We start from the raw sequence: 17,890 nt of genomic DNA, 5'->3' as shown, positions 1-17,890 counted from the left end.
TTATAATATTAATAATTAATGATATATAACTAATTTATTGTAAATAAATTAAATTATACTAACCTGTAACAATATAAATTGTATCTTGTTTTAATACTGTTTAATGTATGTAATATATATATTACAATATTTGAAAGTTAATTAAACAGATAAAACTGCTACGAATAAAAATAAGAAAAATTATTAATAGTGAATCAGAGGACCATGTAAACATTTTCTTCGCTACACATATTTTGTGTATCTCAATGGCTTAGTCAAGTGTATAAATCTTGCACATCCAGTTGTCTTAAGCTTGATTCAAGACCTTTTATATTTTTTACCAACATTAACATAGGATAGGTTTCATATGACTACAAAGTTACACTGTGTTGTGGAAGCATTATTTTTTGTGTCCAAGATGCTTGAACTTAAAAATTATAAATGACCAAATATTTATCTTACATAAGATTTTCTAGCTAAAAAAGTTGTATTTGGAATTGACAGAAGAAATTGAAGGTTCATTAGAAAATGTAGAAAATAGGAACGGAAACAATTGATCAAAAAAGTAAATTGGTCAAATATTGGTGTTTAAAGTAAGAAAACAAGAAAGATCATCTCGATAAAAGAAGAACTTGTTCACCGAAATAATTACTATACTGTATACTATTGGAATGATTTACATGAAAAGAAAATAAAGAGAAGATATGGTTATTGCAGCAAACATTGTTAGGAAAGTTGAAAAAGATACGTGAATATACAAATGGACATAAATGTTTAGAATATAAAAATGTAATTGAGAGCAATATGGTTTGAGTCTAACTATAAAGACTTTTCTTGAATCCTTTAACATATTGAACATAAAAGACATTAGGGTGAGATAGAAATTCTGTAGCATGAAAACGATGTAAAATGAATTGCCTGATGCATGTAACTAAAAACTAAAACCAATGAAGATAAACATATGAATACATACACATAACAAAAATCTATTATTATAATAGAAGCAAAAGGTTTTGTAAAATGAATCATATTTAATATAACTAAATGGTTGATAGATATCAATATAAATGTATATGTTGTTGAGAAATAGAAGGATCTTTAAACATTTCTTCATCTGTAATGGTATTGGAAAATTCTTTAATTTGTTAAGTAGGATTTTATTTAATTAATTTTGTGTTTTTTATATATGACTTAACATTACACAAGCTCTTCTTCATGCAATAATTCTATAAGTAACAATTAACATTGAAACAACCTATAGTATATATAATTATTAATGTTTCTACATCTATAAATTTGTCATTTTTCGACATTACAAAAATAATGTATCTTGTTTCTTCAATTTTGGTGCCTATAAACAGCATTTTACGTATAAAGCATGCTCAACGCAAAAAGTCGCACAATACAGCGGAGCAGGCTTCTCCGCTGTATTATCTCGATACGATTGAGGAGTCTTTCCTCAGTTGTAAAGTAATGCCCTGTAAAAGGAAATTTTTCTAACTATAGGAAAGTAATCTCGGTCTCTTTAAAATTAAATATATTTTCAATAGAAGGGAAACGTGCATATTTCTACTATAATTTATATGTTCATCCTTGACGCTATCGCGATCTATGAGTATGGTATTAAAAATATTTAAAGAATGAATCTGTCAAGGATGTTTGTGGTAAATAAAGAAAATATAGATGCAACAAGTGACAAATACGAAGAAAATGATAATGACAATAGTGAAAATAAATTTATCAAATTTATTGAAAAAACGAAGTCAAGTGGGCACAGGATAAAAATCAGTTTATAAGCATAAAACTGAAAAATTTTTAACGTAGTTTGGACTAACCGCGTTGTATGCTATTCGAATTGTTTTAAAGAAAAAGAGGCGGAGCGCCCGAGGCCGGACAGCGGCCAATGACGCTCCTAGTCCAGTAAAAATAGGCCTGAAATGTTTTTGTCACATAAGTGGATGCATTTTTGATATATGGTAAATTGAGGTCGAAAAAGACGATTCTGAAATTTGCAGAGTTCTAGGTCCAGGGGTTCTAAGAGAAAATCACGTTTGAAATTTTTTTTCGCCTGTATCTCGCGAACGGCTGGACGTACGACAAAATAACATGCACCAATCGAAAGAGCGTGAAATTTTACATCAGAAACAATGTTTAACCCGACATCGATGAGTGTAAAATGTTGAGATAAAAAATAAATAAGAAACTTTACGTGAATAAGGAGAAGGGGAAGGCTGGGGAAGGCGCGGTATAGTTTCGCTCTCCTCCGCCGCCCCTCCAAGCGTGCGCAGACAGTCGACGACACTCGGCAATCGTCGGCCTATAGCAGCCGAAGAGGGGAAACGTGCATGTACGCGCGCTTGAATTCATTTTCGATATTTGGTGTCCGGCGATGGAGCGGTTGGCCGGCGATGGAGCGGTGGTCGGAAACAAGTCTTATTATGATCTTTTAGGATTTTCTCTTTGCAACTAATCTGAAAAATACTCTCATCACTAGTACTTAAACGAATTAGTTTAACGTAAGCCCCACCTCTTCTTAATAAACATATGTAACATGCATATCATTCAAATAACATGTGACAATAGCCGAGGTAGCTAAAGCATACCATCACTTTTTATTTTCGTGGTAGCGGGTTCGAATCCCATTGAACATACTTTTTTTAAGCATTTTTTTTCTGTACATTCCTTTGATGGTATACTTATATTTTATATGTTTTAATTTTTGAAAAAAAATTACTTAAAAAGTTGTATTTCTATATTTAGCTGACTTGTACCTGAAAATTATTACAAAATTACATTTGCAATGTTTACTTAATTATCGTATATAAAATTTTCAGTCCTTGCAATGAGATAATCATTGTTATTTGAACATGGATAAATATTTAACATATAAATATATATTTGAAGCTTTTTTTATCAGTTTGATCAACTTTTAAAGAACAAAATGTGCATCGATATTAATCCTTTTTAATTTGAGAATAATTCATAAATAAATAATTTTGTACAAGGCTTTACATATTTTGGCTTTTTAACAATTAAAATGACGTTTCATTTCCAGCACGAGAAAAGCCAAAGATCGGTGGCGGTGGTGGGGGGCTTCCCTCGCGCGCTTGGAAATACTGAAAGTCCGCGTTCAAATCGACGCGCTTCGCAAAAATCAGGCGAACTATTGCATCAAATTCGATCATTTTTTTTTAATTTGGGGTAGCTTCAAAATTTATTGAGATTGGTTTAGTTGTAATTACTATATTTAGTGCCAATCGTTTATTATTAACTTAATTGAATTCATACATATCAGTGTATGTATAAATTCCAAATAATTATTACTTGCTATCCGTAAATATGGATACGGATAAATAATAATCAATATATTTTCAATTATTAATAACAATATTTTAATTTATATGCATACGTAGGCTATAGTTTACATGATTTCTTATTTTCTAATCGTGCCTAGTTCTTTTCGGCGCAGACTCATTTATTTCGTTTTCATTGCATTCTTCATTCAACATTACTTCTACAAGACTACTTAAATTATACTCTTTGTTTGTTTGAACAAAGAGTATAATTCTTCGTCGATTTGAACGCGGACTTTCAGTATTTCCAAGCGCGCGAGGGAAGCCCCCCACCACCGCCTCCGATCTTTGGCTTTTCTCGTGCTGGAAAATGAAACGTCATTTTAATTGTTAAAAAGCCAAAATATGTAAAGCCTTGTACAAAATTATTTATTTATGAATTATTCTCAAATTAAAAAGGATTAATATCGATGCACATTTTGTTCTTTAAAAGTTGATCAAACTGATAAAAAAAGCTTCAAATATATATTTATATGTTAAATATTTATCCATGTTCAAATAACAATGCTTATTTCATTGCAAGGACTGAAAATTTTATATACGATAATTAAGTAAACATTGCAAATGTAATTTTGTAGTAATTTTCAGGTACAAGTCAGCTAAATATAGAAATACAACTTTTTAAGTAATTTTTTTTCAAAAATTAAAACATATAAAATATAAGTATACCATCAAAGGGATGTACAGAAAAAAAATGCTTAAAAAAAGTATGTTCAATGGGATTCGAACCCGCTCGAAAATAAAAAGTGATGGTATGCTTTAGCTACCTCGGCTATTGTCACATGTTATTTGAATGATATGGATGTTACATATGTTTATTAAGAAGAGGTGGGGCTTACGTTAAACTAATTCGTTTAAGTTCTAGTGATGAGAGTATTTTTCAGATTAATTGCAAAGAGAAAATCCTAAAAGATCATAATAAGACTTGTTTCCGACCACCGCTCCATCGCCGGCCACCAAATATCGAAAATGAATTCAAGCGCGCGTACATGCACGTTTCCCCTCTTCGGCTACTATAGGCCGACGATTGCCGAGTGTCGTCGACTGTCTGCGCACGCTTGGAGGGGCGGCGGAGGAGAGCGAAACTATACCGCGCCTTCCCCAGCCTTCCCCTTCTCCTTATTCACGTAAAGTTTCTTATTTATTTTTTATCTCAACAGTTTACACTCATCGATGTCGGGTTAAACATTGTTTCTGATGTAAAATTTCACGCTCTTTCGATTGGTGCATGTTATTTTGTCGTACGTTCAGCCGTTCGCGAGATACAGGCGAAAAAAAATTTCAAACGTGATTTTCTCTTAGAACCCCTGGACCTAGAACTCTGCAAATTTCAGAATCGTCTTTTTCGACCTCAATTTACCATATATCAAAAATGCATCCACTTATGTGACAAAAACATTTCAGGCCTATTTTTACTGGACTATCCATGGACCTCTTCACCTTCAAAGCGTCTCTCGACGTAATACAATATGGTACATTCAAAGGTACGTAAATAACTATTTTTTTTATTATGTAATATATGTCATATTCTAATGATTAGTGTCATCAGTATGTGACAACACGGTATTCTTTGGTAGTAATTTAAGAAGATCATTAATATAAATAATGAATAATAGCGGCCTTAGTATAGTTAGTATGGTTCCTTGATATACACCTAGTATAACTCTTATTCCAGCATTTAAACGATTCTGATATTTTATAAATTGAATTATGTTTGTTAGATAGCTTTCAAATAGTCCGATTGTTAAGTTTCGAATCCCACATCATTTAAATATTTTTAATAAAATGACATATTTAATAGTATCGAATACTTTAGCAAGATCAAGAAATACCGCAGTAACTTTATCATTTTCAATATTTCTTTAATATTTGGTTCATTATGTAAGAAAATAGATTTTTCGTTTCAAAATTTTTTCTAAAACCACACAATTTATTTTATTTTATTAGTAAAGTTTATGGAAATTCTCAGTCACTTATTATGTGTTCTTATGATTCCTTATTGACAGTCAATAAAGATATTGGCCCTGGTGTTGCTGATGTGTCAGTCCCGTATTTGTAGATTGTTGTCAACGTGTCAGTATGTATTGGTAGATATTCTGCTTTATCGATCTCTGCTCTATGTCCCAGGTACCGGATCTACTCGATGCATCAGTGTTGGAATTGGAATCGTACTGTTCTCTTTAACTTATCAATGTCAGAGGGAAATGAAACAGAAATATATTTAATGTAATTATGATTTATCATTCTCTCTGTTATAAAACTATTATGTCTAACATTTTAATTCGTGGAAAAAGTGAATGACAATAATTTGAAACATTAATGTTACGTGCTGAATAAAATTTTTGCGAATGTAAAAACATAAACTGATTAATAATTTATAAAGATCTTTTATTTATAAGTCAGTAGTACAGTAATGTATGTTTCAGGTAACCCTTCGGGGCGTCCGTAATCCTAATAATTATTATGCGGAACTCCTGATTTAACCCTTTAGTTCCCTGGCCTAACCCTTCCATGTTAATTATTATTAATGTTAATAATTATTTATATTTTTTGACGAAGATTCCTTGAGCTCCTAGTCCCAAGGGACTCTACCTAGTGTTTTCTGTCTAATTTATTTAAATGAATTTTAAAAAAGTTATAAATATTATTGATAATTTAATTGCTACATTGAAAATGAATAGGAAGTGAAAAATTGAAAAAAATGATAGACAGATCGGAGAATCGAACCGGCGTCCTCTGGGTTGGCAGGTTAGCGTTTTACTACTAAAGCCAATGCCACATGTATCTTAGAGAATGATTATTATAAATATTAGCTACACACACATTTGATATAGGGCCCGAGCGAGCGGAGGAGGGGAGTGCGTCTTCAGCTTAGCTTGGTGACGTTCTCTCTCTATCTCTCTCTTTCGCTCTCTCGCTCTGGTTCAGTGTCGCTTTGACCCATGACGCGCGGAGGAGGGGGGAGGGCGCGTGCTCTCGCTCTGGCTCAGCGTGGCCTAGGACCACGACCCGCGGAGGAGGAGGGGAGTGCATGCTATTTATAGTTCTGGCTTGGGAATCGCTGCTATAGTAATAAATGCGTGCTCTCTCTCTCTTCACGGAGGGAGCTTCACTTACTACCATAGCTGTTTTCGTGAGAATGCTAGAGACTGCGAGCGCAGTCGCTCGACTGTTACCGCTTTCAGATGTTCCTCCTAAACATCAATATTAGGAGAGAACCTTATTCCCATTCATTCACCCTTTCTTGAAATCGCTTGGTTGTTCACTCCTTGAGGTGTAATGTCTCTACTAAGAGAGTACCCTATATTTCTCACACATGACTATGTTGTTATTGTAATTAGTTAAAAAAGTTTACATTTTATTGTTTACTTAATATTTATTATTTTTAATTATACATTGAGTAGAGTACACTTTGTTTATAATCTTTATGTTCAGAATCCGACATAGCTATTTTTAAATATTTAGTTGAATTTTTATACAAATTATAGTCGTTTGTAAATCTTTCGACTTTATCGATCCCTTTTGATTATGCTTGTTTTTGTCTTTGCATCATCCAATCGCATATCTTTTGTGTATTTACCGCAGTACATACTATATTCTCTCAATTTTGACTATGATATATGCATGATGATTTAAATATAAAACTTAAATCTTTTAATCTCTGGCATCTCATTCCAGTTTCGATATCTAAAATTTTACTGTTATTAAAAAAAAATTAAATTCAAATTTATAATTACATTCTACTGTAAATTATTTAAATCTATTTTTCCGAAATAATTTTTTGTACCGTTACTTCTTTTGTAATCCTTTCACATAAATATTCCTGCAATCATGTAAATGACTACATATAGTGTAATTTAAAAAATTATATGGTATTATACCATTTCTTCATAACATACCTATAAAATTGAATATATTAAATATTTCAAATAAAATCAATGTTAATTAACGATAATTTAAAATAAATACTATAATGATGTAATTCCAGCCATTACATTACTTTAATTTATTTACTTTGATGTTCGATAGGAAGTTTGAGCCAATGATGCGGAAGATTAAAAAATAGTACTGTAGGTCAAGTATATATATTATATATAACTTTTTTTTTTATTATTTAACTTTAGCTGAAGTTGGGGGTCAGCCGATCGTGACGGCGATTTTTTCTAGGGTAGGGTATGATAAATGAGGCATTTTGCCGCCCACAGAATTTTTTTTAAGGCCTTATATATGTATATATATTTTTTCAAAGGGTCAAAAAAAGGCCTTTTTTGGCCTATTTTTGAAAAATCATAGCTCCGCGAGTTTTTAATTTTTTTTAACGTGCGACATCTTGCTGGATCCGTCTACTCTTGTTCTTAAAAAAAAATAGTCCAATATCAAATATTCATATATACACTTTGTTCCCATGAGGTATCGAAGTGGATATGAGGCCGATTTCATGGTCATCTTTGAAGCCATATAACTTTGTCAATTTTCAATATTTTTGAATGAAGTTTTCGGTATTCTCTTCTTCTTTTCAAGAGCTTTAATTTGAGATCCGTCTCATTTGATGCATTAGAACCGAAGTTATATTGCTTGAAAGATGGCGGTTTTTTTGAAATTTTCGAAATTTTGAAATTTCGAAATTTTCAAACTTCAATTATTAAAAAGGAACAAAAAACAACATACCAAAAATTTCAGGGAGTTTTGTACTCGGTGTAAGCTATCTAAAAATGTATACAAGTAGAAAAAAAGAAAAGAGTTTTTTTTAAAATCACTTTGAAAATTTCCACTTTTGAAAATACCGCCATCTTTGAAGCAATATAACTTCGGTTCTAATGCATCAAATGAGACGGGCGGGATCTCAAATTAAAGCTCTTGAAAAAAAGAAGAGAATTCCGAAAACTCCATTCAAAAATATTGAAAATTGACAAAGTTATATGGTTTCAAAGATGACCATGAAATCGGCCTCATATCCACTTCGATACCTCATGGGAACAAAGTGTATATATGTATGTTTGATATTGGACTATTTTTTTTTAAAGAACAAGAGTAGACGGATCCAGCAAGATGTCGCACGTCAAAAAAAATTAAAAACTCGCGGAGCTATGATTTTTCAAAAATAGGCCAAAAAAGGCCTTTTTTTGACCCTTTAAAAAAATATATATACATATATAAGGCCTTAAAAAAATTCTGCGGGCGGCAAAAGGCCTCATTTATCATACCCTACCCTAGAAAAAATCGCCGCCACGATCGGCTGACCCCCAACTTCAGCTAAAGTTAAAAAAGTATTGGAATCACCCATATATATATATATATATATATATATATATATATATATATATATATACTTACAAAAATAGAAGAATTTAAAGAAAGAGACTCATGCTGGTCATTAAAAACTATCGTTGGACTCACTATTTGAATAAATAAGTATAATCCACTTAAACCATGCTCATATATTCCTTTACCGTCAAGCTTAAGTAATAAAGGAGCCTCTGTTAATGTTAAAAATGAAGACAATGAATGTTGTAAGTGGGATCTACTTTCATGCCTTCATCCAGTTGAACAACATTGTTATAGAGTAAATAAATACAAACCCTATGAGAATGAATTGAATTTTGACGGTATAAGCTTCTGTGTAAAAACGAAAAGTAGTTCTCAATTTGAAAATTTAATTTTCATTCTTGTAAATTTATATATACTTTAAAAATATGGATTGAAATATGAAGTCTCACCGTGCTATATAACAAAATCAAAACAATCTAAATCTGTCAACTTACTCTTAATACAAAACGAATATATTGATGAAAATGATACTAATAGACCTCGTATACCAATAGACGTTGAAAAATTCAAATTAAAAACTCATTGCATTTGGATTAAACATTTATCTGCTCTTCTTCGTAGTCGAATTACTTTACGTGATGGAAAAATTTATCCATGTTAATGCTGTCTTTATTATTTTATTAATGAGGAAAATTTGAAACCTCATGAAGTTGACTGTTCCAAAATAAATAATTGTCGGATTAATTTACCTGACGATCCTACTTTAGAATTTAAAAATTATAAACGTAATGAAGAGGTTCCATTTGTTATATACGCCGATTTTGAATGTCTGTTAAAACCTATGGAAAATCGAAATAGAAATCTCGATGTTAAGACATACAATTTCCAAGAACATGAAGTCTTTAGTGTCGGATTATATGTGATATGCCGTTATGATGATGAATAACCAGTATCATGGTTTAAAAGCAATTGAAGTTTTTAGTGATCGAATTAGAACAGATATATAACAATACAATAGAAATGGATTTATCATTTATTACTGAACAGGCATTCATAATGGCAAGAAGATGCCATATCTGCAATCGATATTTCCAAGAGAAAGAAAAACATGTTCGAGATCATTGTCATTTAACAAGAAAATTTAGTGGTGCTGCTCACAATCATTGCAATTTGAATTATAAAAATACCACTTTTATACCAGTCGTATTTCATAACTTTACAGGCTATAACTCTCATTTTATTATATCAGAAATTGTTACTAGCTCAGAATTTGAAGGGAAAAAATATGCTCTCACTGAAAACAAGGAGCGATACATATCCTTCACAAAAGAAGTTGCAAACAGTGGAATTAGCTTTCGTTTCATTGATTTCTTTCGATTTATGTCCATATCTTTAGATAAATTAGCATTTTACTTACGTCACCTAGATATTGTACAGCGAGAATTTCAGAAAGATAAAACAAGCCGACAAGGAAAAAAACCCAGAAACCAGAGAGTACGTTCCCAAAGGTTTTTGGTGCGCTGAAACCGAATCTGACCTCAGAATTGCTCCATCACCCTAGGTTTTCGAGAAATCCTAACCCAAAAGTTCAAAAAACACGATTTTTCACTATATTTCGCATAGTATTACGTCGTAAGCCAATTTCATTTTAAAAAACGAGTAATGCTATCTCAAAGTACTACTCTTACCCTTCAAAACCTTTTTTCAGATTTAAAAAATCTTTTTTTTCCATCGAGATATCGTAGATTGAATTTGAGTGATTTAGCGATTTCGTTACAGCACGAAATAGTGGCGAACTTCCGAATAAGGAATTATAGTGTAATTATACAGGGTGTCAATTAAGTCCCGGGACGCCTGAATATTTTCTGAAGTACTTCAGTTCTGAAAAAGGTCAAGGTCATTCCTTTAGTAACTTTCAACGCGGAATCCGATGGTGACCTTGGATTTGACCTTAAGATTGACCTTCAAGGTTATTTCAAGGTCAACTTTGTTTTTTTAAATGGGAACCCCTATTTTTGACAACGGCAATCGAAAGAGCGGAAAATTTTACGTCCAAAACGGTATTTTAAAAATTTTTTTCATGGCCTTGAGAAGGTCGATTTAAGGTCAAATGCTTGAAAAACTGCCTAAAAGCGTTTTTTTAATTTTTAAGATATCGAAAAATGACCTCTACAAAATTTGTTCAGAACAGAGTGGGCCACTCAATGCACCAAAAACCTTTGACCTTTAACCTCATTTTGAAGGTCATTTCAAGGTCGAAGTGTTTTTTGTAATGGAAACCCCTCTTTTTGACCCCGGATACGCACATAGCGCGAAATCCGACGTTTGGATAAGGTATTGTGTTGAGTTTCGCGCTATGTGCGAATCCGGGGTCAAAAAGAGGGGTTTCCATTACAAAAAACACTTCGACCTTGAAATGACCTTCAAAATGAGGTTAAAGGTCAAAGGTTTTTGGTGCATTGGGTGGCCCACTCTGTTCTGAACAAATTTTGTAGAGGCCATTTTTCGATGTCTTAAAAATTAAAAAAACGCTTTTAGGCAGTTTTTCAAACATTTGACCTTAAATCGACCTTCTCAAGGCCATGAAAAAAAATTTTAAAATACCGTTTTGGACGTAAAATTTCCCGCTCTTTCCAAATCCGGGGTCAAAAATGGGGGTTCCTATTTGAAAAAACAAAGTTGACCTTGAAATAACCTTGAAGGTCAATCTCAAGGTCAAATTCAAGGTCACCATCGGATTCCGCGTTGAAAGTTACTAAAGGAATGACCTTGACCTTTTTCAGAACTGAAGTACTTCAGAAAATATTCAGGCGTCCCGGGACTTAATTGACACCCTGTATGTTTTTTGGGTCACTGAATCCAAATTTAACGTCAGAATGACTCTATAATCTCAATTCCCTTAACCCTAGAGCCCCATAACCTGCGACGCTGAAACCCCTGACCGACATATCCCAATTTCCTTAACCCTTGAGCCCTATTACCGCGACGCTATAACCCCCAACCCTCATACCGAAATTCGCTACGCAGAATACCTCAAGCCTCCAAATTATATTCAACCCCCGAGCCCTGCAAGTGTGCAACCTCAGACTCCTTTGCCAGAATTTCCTCAATCAGCACTTCAAGCTGCTATCGTATAACCGTAAGTCTCTACATTTCAATCCCTTCAATATCCAAGTCTTGTATTCTACGCAGCTTTCAATTACGCGTTTTAAATCTCATTTATTCAGTTTGTGAGTGTTGCATCTGAATATCTGCAACCCTTCAGTTTTTCACTTCTTTTTTTTATGAAAACGCTGTCGTTTATCTTGAAATGAACGTTTAAGAGATTTGCGTCTATGATGATCTGTCAATGTATCGTGTCGGTGTAGAGCCCAGCAATAGTCAGCCATCATGCTCTCATTCCATCTACCTTGATAATGTTCCTCTTTGTTTCTGAAATCTTTCACCCATTTCTTCACTGAACTCCCCAACTTTGTCCGGAAAGTATTCCAAATGTGAATACAAAAAGTGTATTTTCAGGCTTATCAAACACCCTAATTTTTGAAAATTCTGTAGCATTGTCGACATAATAGTTTTGTATTTAGGGTCCCAGTGGTTTCCGAGAAAATTCTCGGTGACACTTTTGAAACTTATCCAAGCATTTCTCTCATTAGTCGTCATTGTCAAGAGGAATTCATCATCTTTCATAAGTGCTCGAATGTCTGGCCCTACAAATATGCCTTCCTTAATTTTCGCTTCAAACAATTTAGGAAATTTGCCCTGAAGATACTTGTAACATTCGCCTTCCTTTTCTAGTGCCTTGACGAATTGCTTCATCAAGTCCAGTTTTATATGGAGTGGAGGTAACAAGATATGTTTAGTATCAACAAGGTTCTCATGGACGACATTGTGTGATCCAACAACCATTCCGATTCTTATTGTCCATTCTTTCCGAACCCAATGTTCTTCTCGTGCACGACTGTCCCAGAGGCACAAAAAACAGAGGTGCTTCGTATTTCCAGATTGCAAGCCAACTAATATATTGATCATCTTGAAATCGCCACAAATGAGCCATTTGTGTTCATTGTAATTGATTTTCTCAAGAAGGAATCGAAAGTTATCGTGAGACTCTTTCATCACAGTAGAATGAGCAATGGGAATAGCTGCATACTCATTCCCATTGTGCAGAAGTACTGCCTTGAGACTTTGTACAGATGCATCCATGAAGAGTCGCCAGTTCTCTGGATTATAACCTCCTTGCACTCCATATAAACTGATGAGATGCTTTATATCGTTGCAGTAAACAAGGTTATCCACGCAAGTAAAATATGGCCGAAAATTAATATCTCTCTTCCTGTAAATAGAAACTTTTGTCTCAGGTAATAAAAGATTTCTTTCTTTTAGTCTTGAAGCTAAGAGTTCTGAAGAATCTTTCGGAAGATTCAAATCACGGATCAGATCATCCAAAGAATTTTGGTTGAAAAGTTTGGGCTTTTCTGAGTCAGAAAAATCTTCTTCATCACTACTGCTGCTTTTGTCTGTTACCGGAACTTCTATTGGTTGAAGTTTTTTTGGCTCAGAATCAGAATTTTTTTTTCTTTCTATTTTTCCATACTGAGCTGCTGTTACACTAGAAACGTTCGGATAAAGGAGAGAAGCTTTGTTATTATGATTAAAACCTAAAGTATCACATTTACAAAAGTAACAGTCATCATGGTGATTTTTAGGTTCACGCCATATTGTTGGTTGGAGAACAACTTCGGTTTTAGTTTTACGAGGTGTATTCAAAAAGTAAGGTAACTTTTCAAATTTCACGGGCAACGTACTTTCGATTATCGATTTTTTTGTTTTGTTATGTTGGTACACTCTTCCCGAATATCTGTACCAAGTTTCAAGTGTACAGCATTTTTTGTTTGGTTGTGAGAGGCGTAAAGGTTATAAGTGTTTTGCGTGCTCGACGATTTCTTGCTATCGAAAAATATGGATCAAAGGATTTGCATCAAATTTTGTGTAAAAAATAAAATAAAGTGCTCTGAAACACTTGAAATGTTGACGGTGGCATACGGTGAAACTGTTCTGAGTAAAAAAAATGTTTACAAGTGGTACAAACTCTTCCAAGATGGCCGGGAAGATGCCAATGACGAGCCTCGCTCTGGACGCCCATGCACGTCACAACTGATGAAAGCGTTCAAGCAGTGAAGAAAATTTTTCTGGAAAATCGTCGAATCACTATCAGAGAAGTTGCTGAGGATGTTGGTATATCGCTTGGCTCGTGCCATGAAATTTTTTCTAACGTTTTGGGCATGAGACGTGTGTCAGCGAAGTTTGTTCCGAAATTGCTAAATTTTGACCAAAAGAACCGTCGCATGAGCATCGCTCAAGAACTGTTGAATGACGTCTACGACTACCCAGATTTACTCAAAAGGGTCATAACTGGTGAAGAAACATGGGTATACGGTTATGACGTCGAGACTAAGACTCAATCGTCCCAGTGGAGGCATTCTGGATCACCAAGACCAAAAAAAGCACGCCAAGTTCGATCAAATGTAAAGGTTTTGCTCACTGTTTTCTTCGATTACCATGGCGTGGTGCATCAGGAGTTCTTACCATATGGACATACCGTCAATAAACAGTATTATCTTGAAGTTATGCGCCGTTTGCGAGAAGTAATACGAAGAAAACGCCCAGAATTGTGTGAAAACAATTCATGGCTTTTGCATCACGATAATGCCCCTGCTCACCTATCTTTGCTTGTGAGAGATTTTTTGGCCAAAAACAACACCACAGTCATGCCTCAGCCACCATATTCACCGGATTTGGCCCCATGTGACTTTTTCTTGTTTCCAAAACTAAAGAGACCTATGAAAGGACGGAGATTTGCAACGATTGAAGAGATAAAGACTGCATCGCTGGAAGAGCTCAAGGCTATACCGAAAAGTGCTTATGAGAAGTGCTTTGAGGATTGGAAAAACCGTTGGCATAAGTGTATTGTCTCTGAGGGGTATTACTTTGATGGGGACAATATGAATATTGATAAATAAATAAATATTTTTTCTTAAAAATACAAAGTCACCTTACTTATTGAACACACCTCGTATTCCAGTTTTTCAAACTTCGGCGACACTTCACAAATATATTTAGGAACCCATGGTTTGTCTAAATTTTTCATAGGTGTCTCGTAACATTCTTCAAACTGATCTTTAATAATATCAGTGATCGATTGACGAAGTCGAGCTACCTCAAATTTACCGCAGATATTACAAAAGGAATCGATTTTTCCTTTGCATGGAATTCTACATGCCGACATCTTCAATAACTTATAAGTTAATTGGAAATCACAAGTAATATTATAAACTTATTCTAATAACGAAATGGGTAAATATAATTAAATTTCTAGAAGACAAAGTAATAATAAAGAACAGTAAAAGTACTGGACGCAGTGTTATATGAGAAATAATAGAAAGTATTTAATTCCAGTGACTTCTCCGTTAACCTGCCGCTCAAACACGATCTCTAACACGGATGAAGAGTAGAACACAAAAACTTGGAGTTTTTGAGCAATGTAATACACGGTTATCCTCAAGTTAGAAAATGTAGGCCCTAAGTGAATCCGGTATCTGCTAATGTAGATACTTTCTTCATCGTTAATAGACCAGAAAAATGTAAGATTAAAAATCCTAGCTGATCGATTTGGCAAGTTATAGACACTTGTATGTAAACGTAAATTATATTGTATACGTAAGTTGGATATGAATTTTCCTATCACAGACACAAATTCTTCTACCTTCTTTTACCGCAGAAATGACGTCTATCGTTGTTCCATTGACCCAGCGGTATTCCCCGTCCACCAAATCCGAATTTCTTTAACCCTCGATAGGGCCGGGGGTTATACCGCAGCAGGTTAAAGGCTCGAGGGTTAAGGAAATTGGGGTATGTCGGTCAGGGGTTACAGCGTCGCAGGTTATGGGGCTCTAGGGTTAAGGGAATTGAGATTATAGAGTCATTCTGACGTTAAATTTGGATTCAGTGACCCAAAAAACATATAATTACACTATAGCTCCTTATTCGGAAATTCGCCACTATTTCGTGCTGTAACGAAATCGCTAAATCACTCAAATTCAATCTACGATATCTCGATGGAAAAAAAAGATTTTTGAAATCTGAAAAAAGGGTTTTGAAGGGTAAAAGTAGTACTTTGAGATAGCATTACTCGTTTTTTAAAATAAAATTGGCTTACGACGTAATACTACGCGAAATATAGTGAAAAATCGTGTTTTTTTAACTTTTAGGTTAGGATTTCTCGAAAACCTAGGGTGATGAAGCAATTCTGAGGTCAGATGTATTTCTACTAGCTGATATTTTTGAAAATTTTCGATCAATCTATAAGAAGTCATATGATCTCGATCCTGCTCACTATTACACCATTCCTAGATTAACATGGGACGCAATGTTAAAATATACAAATATTAAGCTTGAACTAATAATAGATATAGATATGGTATTATTCATTTAAAAAGGTATTCATGGAGGTATTAGTCAATGCTGAAATAGATTTTCAAAGGCAAACAATAAATATATGGAAGAAAAATTCAATGAGGATGAGCCAAGTAAAATTTTAATGTTTTATGACGTAAATAACCTTTACGGTTGGGGTATGACTCAATTACTACTATATAAGGGCTTTAAATGGGTTTCAAATGTAGACGAGTCAAATTTTTTCAATGTCGTCAATGACAGTGACGATAGCTATATTTTAGAAGTAGATATAGAGTATCCGCATGAGCTACATGATGATCATAAAGAACTTTCTCTTTGTTCTAAACATACTAGACCGCCTGGAACAAAACAAAAAAAAAACTTTTGACAACGCTTTATGATAAAGAACGAAACGTTATTCATTATAGAACGTTAAAGTAAGCTTTTAAATATGGACTCAAACTTAAAAAAATATTTAGATCGCTGGAATTCAAACAAAAACTATAGCTGAAACCATACGTTGATTTAAATACAGAAAAAAGGAAACAAGAAGAAAATGAGTTTGAAAAATTATTTTACAAGCTCATGATTAATGCAGTATATAGAAAAACGATGGCAGACGAAAGGAAAAGAAAAGATGTCAAACTAGTTAATCAGTGGGGTGGTAAAATTGGTGCTGAAGCTAGAATTACACAATCAAATTTTCATAGTAGTTCCATCTTTCACGAAAATTTAGTAGCTATTCAATTATCCTGGACAACTATCAGTATTAGAAAACCTATATACATTGGTCTATGTGTACTAGATCTTTCAAAAACATTAGTCTATGACTTTCATTATGGATATATGAAGTGACGAATTGGTGAAAAATTCAAATCACTCTATACTGATACGGGTAGTTTCATTTATGAAATTCAAGACGTTGATATATATGATATCATGAAAGCAGATATTGATAAATTTGACATATTAGACTATCTAGTTGATAATCAATTTGGTATGCCTCTCGCTTACAAAAAAGTTCTCGGAGTCATGAAGGATGAGTACAATGCTGCTATTATGAGAGAGTACATTGGGTTACGAAGGAAAGTGTACAATATTGAAATAGCAAATAAGGAGCCTCTGAAAAAGGCAGACAGAGTGAAATAACATACAGTAGAAAATACAATCACTCACTCAGATTATCGAAAGTGTTTAAATGAAATAGAAATTATTAAACGTACCCAATGCAATAGTCGATATAAATTACATCTAGTAATAACAGAGAGAGAGAGAGAGAGAGAGAGAGAGAGAGAGAGAGAGAGAGAGAGAGAGAGAGAGAGGAAAAGACAGCACTAAGCCCTCATTATGACAAACGCTGCATTTTTGATAATAATCCAGCCACACTTATATGGGGGCATTATAAAACTCTCGAAATTGATAAAATGAATGAAAAAGTTGTACAGAGAATTTAATAAAATGATTCTAAATGGCAGCATTAGCGAGAGAATTTTACTCCTTCGACAGTTAATAGATGTCGCTCACGACTAGCAATGAAGAGGAAGAAACAACGGATACCAGAGTCTACGGAGTGGGAGAATGGCTTCAGATGTAGAATCGTCAGAGAGGGGATACTAAAAGAGAGGGAAGTGGTGACGGCGGCTTGAGCTTTAAGAGTTGGGTTGCCACTTACAAAACCGAAAGCTCATTCTTGTTCAGTACAGTTGTTTAGCTCTCGCTCAAACAGCAGTCTTACCCTCAACCTCCAGTAGATCTACTACCAACCATTGAAACAAGTAAGATATTTAAATAATTTTATTCATTAGTAACCAGTAATAAATAAATAATCAAATAAT

General features: G+C 33.8%; 1 protein-coding gene across 3 annotated transcripts in view; it reads left to right on the top strand.

The window, feature by feature from the left end:
- The window catches only part of LOC131675546 (ran-binding protein 10), a 710,588-nt gene that overhangs the window by 940 nt on the left and 691,758 nt on the right, over positions 1-17,890 (top strand). The window lies entirely within an intron of this gene.

Source organism: Phymastichus coffea, unplaced genomic scaffold, assembly GCF_024137745.1.
Source record: "Phymastichus coffea isolate CEN01 unplaced genomic scaffold, Cenicafe_Pcof_1.1 PCOF00025, whole genome shotgun sequence".
Classification (NCBI taxonomy): Eukaryota; Metazoa; Arthropoda; class Insecta; order Hymenoptera; family Eulophidae; genus Phymastichus; species Phymastichus coffea.
This window is presented reverse-complemented; position numbering and strand designations above follow the sequence as displayed.